Source organism: Anas platyrhynchos, chromosome 16 (genome assembly GCF_047663525.1).
Source record: "Anas platyrhynchos isolate ZD024472 breed Pekin duck chromosome 16, IASCAAS_PekinDuck_T2T, whole genome shotgun sequence".
Taxonomy (NCBI): domain Eukaryota; kingdom Metazoa; phylum Chordata; class Aves; order Anseriformes; family Anatidae; genus Anas; species Anas platyrhynchos.
Window position 1 is genome coordinate 4,855,651 of NC_092602.1, and position 15,024 is coordinate 4,870,674.

Consider the following 15,024-nt stretch of genomic DNA (forward strand, 5'->3'; position numbering starts at 1 on the left):
TTGTAGTTTTGTATGGTTAGCATGTACTTCCTTAATCTCATTATCTTATTAAGAGTAAACTTTAATGTTCCTTTTATAACTAATGAAGGAAAAGGCTTGACTTAGGGCAGCGCAGACTTGAGGATTCTGTTCTGATGCCCAAACAGGGTTTGGCACGCAGCGGGTATGCTGCTTTTGCCCAGAACTAATGCACGGAGGCCAAACTTTTCCGGTCTGCTCCAGGCACCTGGCAGGACAGCCCAGCCGTGAGCTCCAGGGAGCTCGGCATGGACGTCACGGATGTGGACCTTCTCAGGAACACAGGTATGATGGAAGCAAACGGCAGTGAGCAGCTCCAGGGGAAAGAGCGAGAAGTCCGCGCTGTGGCACTTGGAGACTCGTGGACTCGCACGTCCACCAAGTCGCTCAGGACCACGCATGGGGACCCAGCTCCTTAAAAGCCAAGGACAGGGATCGTGAGGTCATGGCAGCCCTGTCCTATCAGGGGTATTGTGACCTGCAGTAGTGCTAGGCAACTGCCATATGTCACTGCGGGGCTCACAGCCACAGCCTCAGTCACCCTCAAGCCAGAGCTGGCCCCAGACCAGACCTGCAGCTCCCACCAGGGTGCTGGGGCACCAGTGCAGGTGGGCTCGAGCTGGATGGTCTTTAAGGTCCCTTCCCACACCAGCCCTTCTCTGATTCTGTGCTGGAGGCACTGCACAAGGAAGATGGGGTGGTGTGCTGATGTCTGAAAAAAAGCAAACAACAAAACTAAGAGGAGGATTCAGACTAACAGAACTGGTAGGATTGAAGGAAAGACCAAAGAAAGAAAAGGTCACAATGAAAAGAAACAACCAAACAAAACAAAATCCAACAAAAACTGTCTATTCCATTGTTGCAGGGTTGGGAACCTACACGGATGGACACAAAAGTACTAGAGCAACAGCCCTGGAGGAGTCTGAGGCAGCAAGCTGAGGTTTCAGCTCTGTTCAGAGAATGCCAAAAGGAAAGGCTCCAGGAGATACTTGGCAGAAGCCGAAAGGGGCAAAGAGGACCGGACCTCAACTGGGGAGCCTGCGTGCAATTTCAGGTAATCTGTGAGTTCTACAGGACATGCAGAGACAAGCAAGTAAGAAATAACAGACAGGTATAGAACTCAAGCCAGAACTAAGGCAGGTAAACCAAAATTTTCCTGAGTACAAACTCCTGCAGGCAAAGGTAGCTACCAGGCATGTAAAAAAACCTCCAAAGTAGCCTTAATTGCCTGTTGCCTGTCCTGGAGATATCCCTAGAGATATGCGAGTTTCGGATGCAGAGAGAAAAAATGTGTGTTGGCGGAAGGCAAACCTTTTGCAGAAGCATGCTGAGGTGAGAAGGCAAGGGTAGCTACCAGGCATACGCTTAGCAGGAAACTTGGAGGAGGTGGAGAGGTTGAGGGCCCTCAGGGAGGGCGAGCGGGAGTCAGAGCTGTGGGGTAACTCCCTGCAAGATCTGAAGGAGAGGTACTGGCGTGAGGCGCCCCAAAGGGGGGTGGACCCCCTGCCCTACTGAGCAGAGGGAGGGGACCTAGGAGGTGAGGAGGAATGGAAACAGGTCACTGCTCGACATTGCAGACAACCCCCCTCCCTACTGTCCCAGCCTTCCTGGAGCTTGAGAGACCGCTGGGTGAGGATGAGGTGAACCCTCTGTCCAGGACGATGCCTAAGGCAAGGAAGCTGACTCCACACCTCAGGACTGCCTCCACAAAGAAAGAAAGAAGGGTGATTGTTGTAGACGACTCCCTTCTCAGGGAAACAGAGGGTCCTGTTTGTCAGCCTGACCCTACCTGTAGGGAAGTCTGCTGCCTCCCCGGGGCCAGGGTCAGGGACATTGCTAGAAAGCTTCCTAAGTTGGTTTGCCCTTCTGACTACTATCCTCTTGATAGTTCAGGCTGGCAGAGATGATATTGAAGAGAGAAGCCTGAAGGCTATCAAATAAGACTTTAAGGGAACTGGGACAATTAGTATATGGAGAAGGAGTACAGGTCGTGCTTTCCTCCATCCCTACAGTGGCAGGGAGGGGTACAGAGGGGACTTGGAAAGCCCACCTGATTAACAGGTGGCTCAGAGGCTGGTGCCAACACAGAAATTTGGGGTTTTATGGCCGTGGAGTGCTTTACTCGGCACCTGGCCCACTAACTGCAGATGGGTCCCACCTGCCTTGAAGGGGAAAACACACTAGCACAGGAGCTGGCAGGGCTCATTGAGGGCTTTAAACTAGGAAGGAAGGGGGATGAGGACAGGGAGGGAATAAGACTCGTTAGAGGTGTGCCGGGGGAACAGTGTCAAGGCCAGGGGAGCAGGCAATAGCCCAGCTGAAGTTCATCTATGCTAATGCATGCAGCATGGGCAACAAAGAGGAGGAGCTGGAAGCCATTGTGCAGGCAGGCAGCCTATGACTTGGTTGCCATCACTGAAATGTGGTGGGACCACTTCCATGACTGGAGTGCTGCAATGTCTGGCTATAGGCTCTTCAGAAGGGACAGGCAGCACGGAGGGGGTGGTGGTGTGTCTCTCTATATCAGAGAGAGTTTTGATGTTGTGGAACTCGAGGCTGCAACTGGGAATGAGCTTGATTGAACTTGATTTAAAACTTGATTGAAGTCTTGATTTAAATCCCTCTTAGTTTAAATACCGTTATTGGAGAGGGGAAGAATTGAATAGTCTTGACCACATGCTGGCTGGCATCCTTCCTTGGCCAGGCTTTGCCATTTCAGTTGAAAGGTTACATGCACAAGGCCCGTGGCAAATGGTGTCATGCTGCTGGATGCGCACGGGCAGGAGGCTGTCTTGCTCCCCGTGATCCTCCTAACATCTCCTGGGGACACACTCACTCAGCTCCTCTGCCACGGATGCCTGAATTGGCCACATGTTTACTTTGCCAAGCTACCAAGCAAAGGTTCTTGGGGAAAAATCTGCTCTTTCTGAAGAGCACCCGCCCCCCACCCTCCGAGCTCTCCCTTTTTTCCTCACTGCAAGTTTTTTCCTACCATGAATTTTTTTCCCACTACCTCCTAACACTTTTATGTTCTAAGCTTATCTGTCCCACCCTGGGATGACAATTGGCATGATTTGGGCAAAAAGTTGAGTATTGTAGTTTTGTATGGTTAGCATGTACTTCCTTAATCTCATTATCTTATTAAGAGTAAACTTTAATGTTCCTTTTATAACTAATGAAGGAAAAGGCTTGACTTAGGGCAGCGCAGACTTGAGGATTCTGTTCTGATGCCCAAACAGGGTTTGGCACGCAGCGGGTATGCTGCTTTTGCCCAGAACTAATGCACGGAGGCCAAACTTTTCCGGTCTGCTCCAGGCACCTGGCAGGACAGCCCAGCCGTGAGCTCCAGGGAGCTCGGGCATGGACGTCACGGATGTGGACCTTCTCAGGAACACAGGTATGATGGAAGCAAACGGCAGTGAGCAGCTCCAGGGGAAAGAGCGAGAAGTCCGCGCTGTGGCACTTGGAGACTCGTGGACTCGCACGTCCACCAAGTCGCTCAGGACCACGCATGGGGACCCAGCTCCTTAAAAGCCAAGGACAGGGATCGTGAGGTCATGGCAGCCCTGTCCTATCAGGGGTATTGTGACCTGCAGTAGTGCTAGGCAACTGCCATATGTCACTGCGGGGCTCACAGCCACAGCCTCAGTCACCCTCAAGCCAGAGCTGGCCCCAGACCAGACCTGCAGCTCCCACCAGGGTGCTGGGGCACCAGTGCAGGTGGGCTCGAGCTGGATGGTCTTTAAGGTCCCTTCCCACACCAGCCCTTCTCTGATTCTGTGCTGGAGGCACTGCACAAGGAAGATGGGGTGGTGTGCTGATGTCTGAAAAAAGCAAACAACAAAACTAAGAGGCGGATTCAAACTAACACAGCTGGTAGGATTGAAGGAAAGACCAAAGAAAGAAAAGGTCACAATGAAAAGAAACAACCAAACAAAACAAAATCCAACAAAAACTGTCTATTCCATTGTTACAGGGTTGGGAACCTACATGGATGTACACAAAAGTACTAGAGCAACAGCCCTGGAGGAGTCTGAGGCAGCAAGCTGAGGTTTCAGCTCTGTTCAGAGAATGCCAAAAGGAAAGGCTCCAGGAGATACTTGGCAGAAGCCGAAAGGGGCAAAGAGGACCGGACCTCAACAGACAGAGAAACAACTGGGGAGCCTGCGTGCAATTTCAGGTAACCTGTGAGTTCCTCAGGACATGCAGAGACAAGCAAGTAAGAAATAACAGACAGGTATAGAACTCAAGCCAGAACTACGGCAGGTAAATCAAAATTTTCCTGAGTACAAACTCGTGCAGGCAAAGGTAGCTACCCGGCATGTAAAACCTCCAAAGTAGCCTTAATTGCCTGTTGCCTGTCCTGGAGATATCCCTAGATATATGCGAGTTTGATATGCAGAGAGAAAAAATGTGTGTTGGCAGAAGGAAAAACCTTTTGCAGAAGCATGCCGAGGTGAGAAGGCAAGGGTAGCTACCAGGCATACGCTTAGCAGGAAAGTTGGCCAGACTTGTGGCGTCCCTGCCCTGAAGGGCTTTGCAGGTGCCCAGAGCTAAATCTGTGTCAGCAAGAAGCCCAAACATTTGCAGAAGCTTCGTGGAGGAAGCAATGGTGGCTTGCAGGCATGCAGCTAGCTGGAAAGGAGAGGCAAACTTGGCAGAAAGCTAACGTGGAGGGGTCCTGGGCTGGCATTGGCAAGCAATTCTGCATGTGGAGCTAGCCCGGAAGATTTGGAAAATGTGATCAGCGAGGAAAAGCGAAGGTACCCTGGCAGGTACCTCTCTCCAGAATTGGGCCAAGATCTCAGGTAGCTCCCCTGAAGCAATCTGCGGACAGGCTGCCAAAGTCAATCTGCGTGTGGACGTAGGCACAAACTTTTGTCAAAGGAGATCAAGAGAAGGCAAGAGAAGCCTGTTGGCATGCAGCTCCCTCCAAAATTGGCCAATGCTCTTGGGTACCTAGCGTGAAGGGGTCTAGGGACTAAATGCACAAGTCAGTCTCTGGAAGAGGCCAAAAACTTCCCCAAGTATGCCTGGGAGGAGGAACGGGTAGCTACTGGGCATGCACGTAATTGCCAATTTGACTGAAATTGAGGTAGCGACCCCAGACGGGTACGCTGCTGTAGTCCAGGAGTAAGGCAGGGAGGCAAAACTTTTTGCTAAGTGTAATGTGGTGGAGGCCAAGGGAGCTCCCGGGCATGTAAACCCTCCAAAGTAGCCTTAATTGCCTGTTGCCTGTCCTGGAGATACCCCTAGATATATGCGAGTTTGATATGCAGAGAGAAAAAATGTGTGTTGGCAGAAGGAAAAACCTTTTGCAGAAGCATGCCGAGGTGAGAAGGCAAGGGTAGCTACCAGGCATACGCTTAGCAGGAAAGTTGGCCAGACTTGTGGCGTCCCTGCCCTGAAGGGCTTTGCAGGTACCCAGAGCTAAATCTGTGTCAGCAAGAAGCCCAAACATTTGCAGAAGCTTCGTGGAGGAAGCAATGGTGGCTTGCAGGCATGCAGCTAGCTGGAAAGGAGAGGCAAACTTGGCAGAAAGCTAACGTAGAGGGGTCCTGGGCTGGCATTGGCAAGCAATTCTGCATGTGGAGCTAGCCCGGAAGATTTGGAAAATGTGATCAGCGAGGAAAAGCGAAGATACCCTGGCAGGTACCTCTCTCCAGAATTGGGCCAAGATCTCAGGTAGCTCCCCTGAAGCAATCTGCGGACAGGCTGCCAAAGTCAATCTGCATGTGGACGTAGGCACAAACTTTTGTCAAAGCAGGTCAAGAGAAGGCAAGAGAAGCCTGTTGGCATGCAGCTCCCTCCAAAATTGGCCAATGCTCTTGGGTACCTAGCCTGAAGGGGTCTAGGGACTAAATGCACAAGTCAGTCTCTGGAAGAGGCCAAAAACTTCCCCAAGTATGCCTGGGAGGAGGAACGGGTAGCTACTGGGCATGCACGTAATTGCAATTTGACTGAAATTGAGGTAGCGACCCCAGACGGGTACGCTGCTGTAGTCCAGGAGTAAGGCAGGGAGGCAAAACTTTTTGCTAAGTGTAATGTGGTGGAGGCCAAGGGAGCTTCCGGGCATGTAAACCCTCCAAAGTAGCCTTAATTGCCTGTTGCCTGTCCTGGAGATATCCCTAGAGATATGCGAGTTTGATATGCAGAGAGAAAAAATGTGTGTTGGCAGAAGGAAAAACCTTTTGCAGAAGCATGCCGAGGTGAGAAGGCAAGGGTAGCTACCAGGCATACGCTTAGCAGGAAAGTTGGCCAGACTTGTGGCGTCCCTGCCCTGAAGGGCTTTGCAGGTACCCAGAGCTAAATCTGTGTCAGCAAGAAGCCCAAACATTTGCAGAAGCTTCGTGGAGGAAGCAATGGTGGCTTGCAGGCATGCAGCTAGCTGGAAAGGAGAGGCAAACTTGGCAGAAAGCTAACGTGGAGGGGTCCTGGGCTGGCATTGGCAAGCAATTCTGCATGTGGAGCTAGCCCGGAAGATTTGGAAAATGTGATCAGCGAGGAAAAGCGAAGGTACCCTGGCAGGTACCTCTCTCCAGAATTGGGCCAAGATCTCAGGTAGCTCCCCTGAAGCAATCTGCGGACAGGCTGCCAAAGTCAATCTGCGTGTGGACGTAGGCACAAACTTTTGTCAAAGGAGATCAAGAGAAGGCAAGAGAAGCCTGTTGGCATGCAGCTCCCTCCAAAATTGGCCAATGCTCTTGGGTACCTAGCCTGAAGGGGTCTAGGGACTAAATGCACAAGTCAGTCTCTGGAAGAGGCCAAAAACTTTTGCAAGTATGCCTGGGAGGAGGAACGGGTAGCTACTGGGCATGCACGTAATTGCCAATTTGACTGAAATTGAGGTAGCGACCCCGGACGGGTACGCTGCTGTAGTCCAGGAGTAAGGCAGGGAGGCAAAACTTTTTGCTAAGTGTAATGTGGTGGAGGCCAAGGGAGCTTCCGGGCATGTAAACCCTCCAAAGTAGCCTTAATTGCCTGTTGCCTGTCCTGGAGATATCCCTAGAGATATGCGAGTTTGATATGCAGAGAGAAAAAATGTGTGTTGGCAGAAGGAAAAACCTTTTGCAGAAGCATGCCGAGGTGAGAAGGCAAGGGTAGCTACCAGGCATACGCTTAGCAGGAAAGTTGGCCAGACTTGTGGCGTCCCTGCCCTGAAGGGCTTTGCAGGTACCCAGAGCTAAATCTGTGTCAGCAAGAAGCCCAAACATTTGCAGAAGCTTCGTGGAGGAAGCAATGGTGGCTTGCAGGCATGCAGCTAGCTGGAAAGGAGAGGCAAACTTGGCAGAAAGCTAACGTGGAGGGGTCCTGGGCTGGCATTGGCAAGCAATTCTGCATGTGGAGCTAGCCCGGAAGATTTGGAAAATGTGATCAGCGAGGAAAAGCGAAGGTACCCTGGCAGGTACCTCTCTCCAGTATTGGGCCAAGATCTCAGGTAGCTCCCCTGAAGCAATCTGCTGACAGGATGCTGAAGTCAATCTGTGTGTGGACGTAGGCACAAACTTTTGTCAAAGGAGATCAAGAGAAGGCAAGAGAAGCCTGTTGGCATGCAGCTCCCTCCAAAATTGGCCAATGCTCTTGGGTACCTAGCCTGAAGGGGTCTAGGGACTAAATGCACAAGTCAGTCTCTGGAAGAGGCCAAAAAACTTTTGCAAGTATGCCTGGGAGGAGGAACGGGTAGCTACTGGGCATGCACGTAATTGCCAATTTGACTGAAATTGAGGTAGCGACCCCGGACGGGTACGCTGCTGTAGTCCAGGAGTAAGGCAGGGAGGCAAAACTTTTTGCTAAGTGTAATGTGGTGGAGGCCAAGGGAGCTCCCGGGCATGTAAACCCTCCAAAGTAGCCTTAATTGCCTGTTGCCTGTCCTGGAGATATCCCTAGATATATGCGAGTTTGATATGCAGAGAGAAAAAATGTGTGTTGGCAGAAGGAAAAACCTTTTGCAGAAGCATGCCGAGGTGAGAAGGCAAGGGTAGCTACCAGGCATACGCTTAGCAGGAAAGTTGGCCAGACTTGTGGCGTCCCTGCCCTGAAGGGCTTTGCAGGTACCCAGAGCTAAATCTGTGTCAGCAAGGAGCCCAAACATTTGCAGAAGCTTCGTGGAGGAAGCAATGGTGGCTTGCAGGCATGCAGCTAGCTGGAAAGGAGAGGCAAACTTGGCAGAAAGCTAACGTAGAGGGGTCCTGGGCTGGCATTGGCAAGCAATTCTGCATGTGGAGCTAGCCCGGAAGATTTGGAAAATGTGATCAGCGAGGAAAAGCGAAGATACCCTGGCAGGTACCTCTCTCCAGAATTGGGCCAAGATCTCAGGTAGCTCCCCTGAAGCAATCTGCGGACAGGCTGCCAAAGTCAATCTGCATGTGGACGTAGGCACAAACTTTTGTCAAAGCAGGTCAAGAGAAGGCAAGAGAAGCCTGTTGGCATGCAGCTCCCTCCAAAATTGGCCAATGCTCTTGGGTACCTAGCCTGAAGGGGTCTAGGGACTAAATGCACAAGTCAGTCTCTGGAAGAGGCCAAAAACTTCCCCAAGTATGCCTGGGAGGAGGAACGGGTAGCTACTGGGCATGCACGTAATTGCCAATTTGACTGAAATTGAGGTAGCGACCCCGGACGGGTACGCTGCTGTAGTCCAGGAGTAAGGCAGGGAGGCAAAACTTTTTGCTAAGTGTAATGTGGTGGAGGCGAAGGGAGCTTCCGGGCATGTAAACCCTCCAAAGTAGCCTTAATTGCCTGTTGCCTGTCCTGGAGATATCCCTAGATATATGCGAGTTTGATATGCAGAGAGAAAAAATGTGTGTTGGCAGAAGGAAAAACCTTTTGCAGAAGCATGCCGAGGTGAGAAGGCAAGGGTAGCTACCAGGCATACGCTTAGCAGGAAAGTTGGCCAGCCTTGTGGCGTCCCTGCCCTGAAGGGCTTTGCAGGTACCCAGAGCTAAATCTGTGTCAGCAAGAAGCCCAAACATTTGCAGAAGCTTCGTGGAGGAAGCAATGGTGGCTTGCAGGCATGCAGCTAGCTGGAAAGGAGAGGCAAACTTGGCAGAAAGCTAACGTAGAGGGGTCCTGGGCTGGCATTGGCAAGCAATTCTGCATGTGGAGCTAGCCCGGAAGATTTGGAAAATGTGATCAGCGAGGAAAAGCGAAGATACCCTGGCAGGTACCTCTCTCCAGAATTGGGCCAAGATCTCAGGTAGCTCCCCTGAAGCAATCTGCGGACAGGCTGCCAAAGTCAATCTGCATGTGGACGTAGGCACAAACTTTTGTCAAAGCAGGTCAAGAGAAGGCAAGAGAAGCCTGTTGGCATGCAGCTCCCTCCAAAATTGGCCAATGCTCTTGGGTACCTAGCCTGAAGGGGTCTAGGGACTAAATGCACAAGTCAGTCTCTGGAAGAGGCCAAAAACTTCCCCAAGTATGCCTGGGAGGAGGAACGGGTAGCTACTGGGCATGCACGTAATTGCCAATTTGACTGAAATTGAGGTAGCGACCCCGGACGGGTACGCTGCTGTAGTCCAGGAGTAAGGCAGGGAGGCAAAACTTTTTGCTAAGTGTAATGTGGTGGAGGCCAAGGGAGCTTCCGGGCATGTAAACCCTCCAAAGTAGCCTTAATTGCCTGTTGCCTGTCCTGGAGATATCCCTAGATATATGCGAGTTTGATATGCAGAGAGAAAAAATGTGTGTTGGCAGAAGGAAAAACCTTTTGCAGAAGCATGCCGAGGTGAGAAGGCAAGGGTAGCTACCAGGCATACGCTTAGCAGGAAAGTTGGCCAGACTTGTGGCGTCCCTGCCCTGAAGGGCTTTGCAGGTGCCCAGAGCTAAATCTGTGTCAGCAAGAAGCCCAAACATTTGCAGAAGCTTCGTGGAGGAAGCAATGGTGGCTTGCAGGCATGCAGCTAGCTGGAAAGGAGAGGCAAACTTGGCAGAAAGCTAACGTGGAGGGGTCCTGGGCTGGCATTGGCAAGCAATTCTGCATGTGGAGCTAGCCCGGAAGATTTGGAAAATGTGATCAGCGAGGAAAAGCGAAGGTACCCTGGCAGGTACCTCTCTCCAGAATTGGGCCAAGATCTCAGGTAGCTCCCCTGAAGCAATCTGCGGACAGGCTGCCAAAGTCAATCTGCGTGTGGACGTAGGCACAAACTTTTGTCAAAGGAGATCAAGAGAAGGCAAGAGAAGCCTGTTGGCATGCAGCTCCCTCCAAAATTGGCCAATGCTCTTGGGTACCTAGCCTGAAGGGGTCTAGGGACTAAATGCACAAGTCAGTCTCTGGAAGAGGCCAAAAAACTTTTGCAAGTATGCCTGGGAGGAGGAACGGGTAGCTACTGGGCATGCACGTAATTGCCAATTTGACTGAAATTGAGGTAGCGACCCCGGACGGGTACGCTGCTGTAGTCCAGGAGTAAGGCAGGGAGGCAAAACTTTTTGCTAAGTGTAATGTGGTGGAGGCCAAGGGAGCTCCCGGGCATGTAAACCCTCCAAAGTAGCCTGAATTGCCTGTTGCCTGTCCTGGAGATATCCCTAGATATATGCGAGTTTGATATGCAGAGAGAAAAAATGTGTGTTGGCAGAAGGAAAAACCTTTTGCAGAAGCATGCCGAGGTGAGAAGGCAAGGGTAGCTACCAGGCATACGCTTAGCAGGAAAGTTGGCCAGACTTGTGGCGTCCCTGCCCTGAAGGGCTTTGCAGGTACCCAGAGCTAAATCTGTGTCAGCAAGAAGCCCAAACATTTGCAGAAGCTTCGTGGAGGAAGCAATGGTGGCTTGCAGGCATGCAGCTAGCTGGAAAGGAGAGGCAAACTTGGCAGAAAGCTAACGTGGAGGGGTCCTGGGCTGGCATTGGCAAGCAATTCTGCATGTGGAGCTAGCCCAGCAGATTTGGAAAATGTGATCAGCGAGGAAAAGCGAAGGTACCCTGGCAGGTACCTCTCTCCAGAATTGGGCCAAGATCTCAGGTAGCTCCCCTGAAGAGATCTGCTGACAGGACGCCAAAGTCAATCTGCGTGTGGACGTAGGCAGAAACTTTTGTCAAAGGAGATCAAGAGAAGGCAAGAGAAGCCTGTTGGCATGCAGCTCCCTCCAAAATTGGCCAATGCTCTTGGGTACCTAGCCTGAAGGGGTCTAGGGACTAAATGCACAAGTCAGTCTCTGGAAGAGGCCAAAAACTTCCCCAAGTATGCCTGGGAGGAGGAACGGGTAGCTACTGGGCATGCACGTAATTGCCAATTTGACTGAAATTGAGGTAGCGACCCCGGACGGGTACGCTGCTGTAGTCCAGGAGTAAGGCAGGGAGGCAAAACTTTTTGCTAAGTGTAATGTGGTGGAGGCCAAGGGAGCTCCCGGGCATGTAAACCCTCCAAAGTAGCCTGAATTGCCTGTTGCCTGTCCTGGAGATATCCCTAGATATATGCGAGTTTGATATGCAGAGAGAAAAAATGTGTGTTGGCAGAAGGAAAAACCTTTTGCAGAAGCATGCCGAGGTGAGAAGGCAAGGGTAGCTACCAGGCATACGCTTAGCAGGAAAGTTGGCCAGACTTGTGGCGTCCCTGCCCTGAAGGGCTTTGCAGGTACCCAGAGCTAAATCTGTGTCAGCAAGAAGCCCAAACATTTGCAGAAGCTTCGTGGAGGAAGCAATGGTGGCTTGCAGGCATGCAGCTAGCTGGAAAGGAGAGGCAAACTTGGCAGAAAGCTAACGTGGAGGGGTCCTGGGCTGGCATTGGCAAGCAATTCTGCATGTGGAGCTAGCCCGGAAGATTTGGAAAATGTGATCAGCGAGGAAAAGCGAAGGTACCCTGGCAGGTACCTCTCTCCAGAATTGGGCCAAGATCTCAGGTAGCTCCCCTGAAGCGATCTGCGGACAGGCTGCCAGAGTCAATCTGGGTGTGGACGTAGGCAGAAACTTTTGTCAAAGGAGATCAAGAGAAGGCAAGAGAAGCCTGTTGGCATGCAGCTCCCTCCAAAATTGGCCAATGCTCTTGGGTACCTAGCCTGAAGGGGTCTGAGGACTAAATGCACAAGTCAGTCTCTGGAAGAGGCCAAAAAACTTTTGCAAGTATGCCTGGGAGGAGGAACGGGTAGCTACTGGGCATGCACGTAATTGCCAATTTGACTGAAATTGAGGTAGCGACCCCGGACGGGTACGCTGCTGTAGTCCAGGAGTAAGGCAGGGAGGCAAAACTTTTTGCTAAGTGTAATGTGGTGGAGGCCAAGGGAGCTCCCGGGCATGTAAACCCTCCAAAGTAGCCTGAATTGCCTGTTGCCTGTCCTGGAGATATCCCTAGATATATGCGAGTTTGATATGCAGAGAGAAAAAATGTGTGTTGGCAGAAGGAAAAACCTTTTGCAGAAGCATGCCGAGGTGAGAAGGCAAGGGTAGCTACCAGGCATACGCTTAGCAGGAAAGTTGGCCAGACTTGTGGCGTCCCTGCCCTGAAGGGCTTTGCAGGTACCCAGAGCTAAATCTGTGTCAGCAAGAAGCCCAAACATTTGCAGAAGCTTCGTGGAGGAAGCAATGGTGGCTTGCAGGCATGCAGCTAGCTGGAAAGGAGAGGCAAACTTGGCAGAAAGCTAACGTGGAGGGGTCCTGGGCTGGCATTGGCAAGCAATTCTGCATGTGGAGCTAGCCTGGAAGATTTGGAAAATGTGATCAGCGAGGAAAAGCGAAGGTACCCTGGCAGGTACCTCTCTCCAGAATTGGGCCAAGATCTCAGGTAGCTCCCCTGAAGAGATCTGCTGACAGGACGCCAAAGTCAATCTGTGTGTGGACGTAGGCAGAAACTTTTGTCAAAGGAGATCAAGAGAAGGCAAGAGAAGCCTGTTGGCATGCAGCTCCCTCCAAAATTGGCCAATGCTCTTGGGTACCTAGCCTGAAGGGGTCTAGGGACTAAATGCACAAGTCAGTCTCTGGAAGAGGCCAAAAACTTCCCCAAGTATGCCTGGGAGGAGGAACGGGTAGCTACTGGGCATGCACGTAATTGCCAATTTGACTGAAATTGAGGTAGCGACCCCGGACGGGTACGCTGCTGTAGTCCAGGAGTAAGGCAGGGAGGCAAAACTTTTTGCTAAGTGTAATGTGGTGGAGGCCAAGGGAGCTCCCGGGCATGTAAACCCTCCAAAGTAGCCTTAATTGCCTGTTGCCTGTCCTGGAGATATCCCTAGATATATGCGAGTTTGATATGCAGAGAGAAAAAATGTGTGTTGGCAGAAGGAAAAACCTTTTGCAGAAGCATGCCGAGGTGAGAAGGCAAGGGTAGCTACCAGGCATACGCTTAGCAGGAAAGTTGGCCAGACTTGTGGCGTCCCTGCCCTGAAGGGCTTTGCAGGTACCCAGAGCTAAATCTGTGTCAGCAAGAAGCCCAAACATTTGCAGAAGCTTCGTGGAGGAAGCAATGGTGGCTTGCAGGCATGCAGCTAGCTGGAAAGGAGAGGCAAACTTGGCAGAAAGCTAACGTGGAGGGGTCCTGGGCTGGCATTGGCAAGCAATTCTGCATGTGGAGCTAGCCCGGAAGATTTGGAAAATGTGATCAGCGAGGAAAAGCGAAGGTACCCTGGCAGGTACCTCTCTCCAGAATTGGGCCAAGATCTCAGGTAGCTCCCCTGAAGCAATCTGCGGACAGGCTGCCAGAGTCAATCTGTGTGTGGACGTAGGCAGAAACTTTTGTCAAAGGAGATCAAGAGAAGGCAAGAGAAGCCTGTTGGCATGCAGCTCCCTCCAAAATTGGCCAATGCTCTTGGGTACCTAGCCTGAAGGGGTCTGAGGACTAAATGCACAAGTCAGTCTCTGGAAGAGGCCAAAAAACTTTTGCAAGTATGCCTGGGAGGAGGAACGGGTAGCTACTGGGCATGCACGTAATTGCCAATTTGACTGAAATTGAGGTAGCGACCCCGGACGGGTACGCTGCTGTAGTCCAGGAGTAAGGCAGGGAGGCAAAACTTTTTGCTAAGTGTAATGTGGTGGAGGCGAAGGGAGCTCCCGGGCATGTAAACCCTCCAAAGTAGCCTGAATTGCCTGTTGCCTGTCCTGGAGATATCCCTAGATATATGCGAGTTTGATATGCAGAGAGAAAAAATGTGTGTTGGCAGAAGGAAAAACCTTTTGCAGAAGCATGCCGAGGTGAGAAGGCAAGGGTAGCTACCAGGCATACGCTTAGCAGGAAAGTTGGCCAGACTTGTGGCGTCCCTGCCCTGAAGGGCTTTGCAGGTACCCAGAGCTAAATCTGTGTCAGCAAGAAGCCCAAACATTTGCAGAAGCTTCGTGGAGGAAGCAATGGTGGCTTGCAGGCATGCAGCTAGCTGGAAAGGAGAGGCAAACTTGGCAGAAAGCTAACGTGGAGGGGTCCTGGGCTGGCATTGGCAAGCAATTCTGCATGTGGAGCTAGCCCGGAAGATTTGGAAAATGTGATCAGCGAGGAAAAGCGAAGGTACCCTGGCAGGTACCTCTCTCCAGAATTGGGCCAAGATCTCAGGTAGCTCCCCTGAAGCAATCTGCTGACAGGACGCCAAAGTCAATCTGCGTGTGGACGTAGGCAGAAACTTTTGTCAAAGGAGATCAAGAGAAGGCAAGAGAAGCCTGTTGGCATGCAGCTCCCTCCAAAATTGGCCAATGCTCTTGGGTACCTAGCCTGAAGGGGTCTAGGGACTAAATGCACAAGTCAGTCTCTGGAAGAGGCCAAAAACTTCCCCAAGTATGCCTGGGAGGAGGAACGGGTAGCTACTGGGCATGCACGTAATTGCCAATTTGACTGAAATTGAGGTAGCGACCCCGGACGGGTACGCTGCTGTAGTCCAGGAGTAAGGCAGGGAGGCAAAACTTTTTGCTAAGTGTAATGTGGTGGAGGCCAAGGGAGCTTCCGGGCATGTAAACCCTCCAAAGTAGCCTTAATTGCCTGTTGCCTGTCCTGGAGATATCCCTAGAGATATGCGAGTTTGATATGCAGAGAGAAAAAATGTGTGTTGGCAGAAGGAAAAACCTTTTGCAGAAGCATGCTGAGGTGAGAAGGCAAGGGTAGCTACC

The 15,024-nt window shown here is 51.5% G+C and overlaps 1 protein-coding gene across 10 annotated transcripts in view; it reads left to right on the plus strand.

Annotated features, from left to right (window-relative positions):
• Nucleotides 1–15,024, plus strand: part of LOC119718632 (uncharacterized) — a 145,485-nt gene that overhangs the window by 3,053 nt on the left and 127,408 nt on the right. For 9 of the 10 annotated variants that reach the window (XM_072024335.1, XM_072024342.1, XM_072024341.1 and 6 more), the window contains 4 exons: nt 147–303; nt 884–1,072; nt 3,258–3,415; nt 3,995–4,198. The gene's annotated coding sequence lies outside the window, so the exon portion shown is untranslated. Of the gene's footprint in view, nt 1–146; nt 304–525; nt 784–883; nt 1,073–3,257; nt 3,416–3,994; nt 4,199–15,024 lie in introns of those variants that run through there. The other variant, XM_072024340.1, reaches the window with a different exon arrangement.